Raw genomic sequence first — 3085 nt, 5'->3', positions numbered from 1 at the left:
AAACCTCTATGTTCTGGACACTCCAGGAGCCTCCCATCTGGTCCCAGCCATCTATGGCAAGGGCCCCTCTCTCTTCTCCCCTTGGAATAGCTCCTGGGCCCATAAAGACTCATCTCCCTTGCCCTTGCTCCCACTGACACCTTTTACCTGGCATGCCCTCTCCAGGCCTACCTGTCCAGCGTGTAAGTAAGGGCGACTATGTGCTTCCGATGGAATGTCATCTTTGAAAGTCCTTACGATAGGTAATTCTTCCCATAAAGTAGTTGTGAGGGCTGCCCGTAGGGCAGGGAATGCCTTTGGCATGATGCCTGGCATGTGGTACACAGTTCATACATGATAGCTCTTTCTGGATCTTCATGGAGTAGGCTTCTCTTTGCCAGTAGGTCTCAAAGTGTCACCTCCTAGACTGCCTTCTTAGGTGGCACCCCTACTCTTGTCAACTTAATCCCTCATCCTCTTTTGTTATCTTAATGTTTATCACTTTTTTTTTAATTTTTAAAGACTTTTTAAAATGTTTGTTTTTGAGAGAGACAGAAACACACAGAGTGTGAGAGGGGGAGGGGCAGAGAGAGAGGGAGACACAGAATCTGAAGCAGACTCCAGGCTTTGAACTGTCAGCACAGAGCCAGACGAGGGGCTAGAACTCATGGACTAGTAAGATCATGACCTGAGCTGAATTCAGACACTTAGCCGACTGAGTCACCCAGGTGCCCCGGCATAGACCATTTCCATCCTCCCTCATAGTTCCCCTCTGACTTCTTCTTCTTTTTTTTTTTCCCAGTCAATTCCCCTCCATTCAAACCCTAGATAAAAATGTGTGTGAAATGAATGAATCTTGAACTGGGACTGGCCCCAAAGTCTGGAGGGAGCTATTCACATGTATATACAGCACTCTTAGGGCTTACGATGCCTTTCTACTTTCATGATCTTATTTGCTTCTCATATAAGGCCACGGATGCTCAGAGGGGCTAGGTGACGTGTGACAGAGGGTCTCCAAAGCCAAGAAAGAGGGGGGTCCCTGGGCTAGGGGCCTGGCCCTCTGGGCGGTTTGTGGGTGCTCCAGGCTGACAGGCCTGGGGATACCATGAAGACTGGCAAAGGGCTGTGTGTTGCCCCGCCTCTATCCTAACCGGCCCAGGCCTCCGGTCTGACTGAGGAGATGCCCTGGAGTATCCAGATGCCAGCCAGTTCCAGCTATAAAACACGAGTGTCAGGAGGCTTGGCTTCTGGCTGGTTTCTGCCTCTGCCTTGCTGTGTGACCTTGGCAAGTCATCTGTCTTCTCTGGGCCTCCGTTTCCATCTCTGTAAAGGAAACCAGTAATCCCTGCCAGCTTGACTTCAACTCCACTTGGTGACTCTACCGCATGAATATATCCTGCTCTTCAAAGACAGGCCTCTGCCTGTGTTCTCTCCACTCCCTGGAATGCTGTTCCCCAATAGCTGCTGTCAAAATTCTGGTTTTTCTTTTTAATTTTTTTTTTAAATGTTTACTTATTTTCGAGACAGGAGAGACAGAGCACGAGCAGGGGAGGGGCAGAGAGAGAGGGAGACACAGAATCGGAAGCAGGCTCCAGACTCGGAGCCGTTAGTACACAGCCTGATGCGGGGCTCGAACTCACAAGCTGTGAGATCGTGACCTGAGCTGAAATCGGACGCGCAACCAACTGAGCCACCCAGGTGCCCCCAAATTCTGTTTTTTTTCTACTTGTGGTTCGGTACTAGTCTCTCTGTGTGGTTTTCGTCCAAATGGAATGTCCTGCTCCTTCCTCAAGTTTCAATAGGCTCTTGAGGGCAGGGACTGTGATCAACAACAACAGAATGGTATGTTCTATTTACTGACATGACCAGTCTGGTGCCAGGCACTGTGCTGGTCACTTTGTTACATGCTTTAATCCTCACAACAAAGCGTCATTATTCTCATTCGACAGATGAGGAAACCGAGGTTCAGAGTAATGCCACTTGTCTCGGGTCACAGCGTGGGTAGGTCAACTCGTTCCCCCCTTTCCCCTGCCCCCAGCATCTTGCAGAGGGCCGAGCAAGCAATTTATCACCTGTATGCTGAGTGACCCGTAAGCCCCTGTCCGCATGGATGAGTGCCGGATTGCCAGTATCACATTGATCGACTTGGAACCTCCCTTGGGTGGTGCCGACAGGACAGAAGAACCAGTGCTCAGTAATGTTAACTTTTTAATCAGCATTCTTTGCCTGTGTCACAGCTACCGTAAGAACTACCCAGTTACAGGGAAAGCACCGGTGGTGAGTACTCAGTCACCAGGGTAAGCAGGCAGAAACTGGATGACCTTTGGGGTGCAGTACTGGAAGTCTGAGCATCAGCAGACAAGGAAGGTCTCTGCCACCCCCAATCCATGATTCTGGGGATCCCAGTTGTTAACCCGGTTCCCTCACTGGCTTGGGAGGTGGCCGGGGTAGGGTTGAAACCCCGGACCCACCCATGCCCAGCCCCGCAGGCCCGACCCATACCCACAGACCATGCAGGTCTGTGGGGCTGAATCTTTTACAAACTGGAAAGTTCTATTGTTTTCTCCATTCCTGACCTGCCCTGTCCCACAAGCTACCTCCCGAGAGTGAAACACCCATATGCTGAGCCTGAGGAATGTCCGCCTGGCACCGGCACCGGGGGTGCCTTTGGGGCTCCAGCCCTCCCTGCCACCTCCCCTTTCCCCGCACTATTGTGCAAGGCAGGCGGGCACACCTTCTGGGGCAGGTCGGATCAAGGCCAGGAACTTCCTGAGAGCGGGAGGTGGCGGGCAGGGCTGGGGGCGGGCCGAGGGGGGGTGCGAACGCCGAGTTCCCGCACTTCGGCTTAGGCGTCCCCTACCAGTTCCCCCACGACCTCCTCGGCGTGATTCTCTTCCCGCGCGGATAGGGGAGGAGGTGGCCCCAGGCTGGAGCCCCCCAGGGCACTCCTCGTTCTTTCAGATGCCCCCACCAGCCCCATCTCTTTCTTCGGTTCGGTCTGGGCCCGGTGCGCCCCTCAGAGCTTCTCTCCTCGCTCTCCCTCTCTCCTTACTAGTCTTTGTCCTGGGTTTCTCCCAAGTCCCGGCGTCCCGGGTCCCTCCTCCCC

The sequence above is a fragment of the Herpailurus yagouaroundi genome, unplaced genomic scaffold (genome assembly GCF_014898765.1).
Source record: "Herpailurus yagouaroundi ecotype Mexico unplaced genomic scaffold, PumYag 160, whole genome shotgun sequence".
In the NCBI taxonomy this organism is placed as follows: Eukaryota; Metazoa; Chordata; class Mammalia; order Carnivora; family Felidae; genus Herpailurus; species Herpailurus yagouaroundi.
This window is presented reverse-complemented; position numbering follows the sequence as displayed.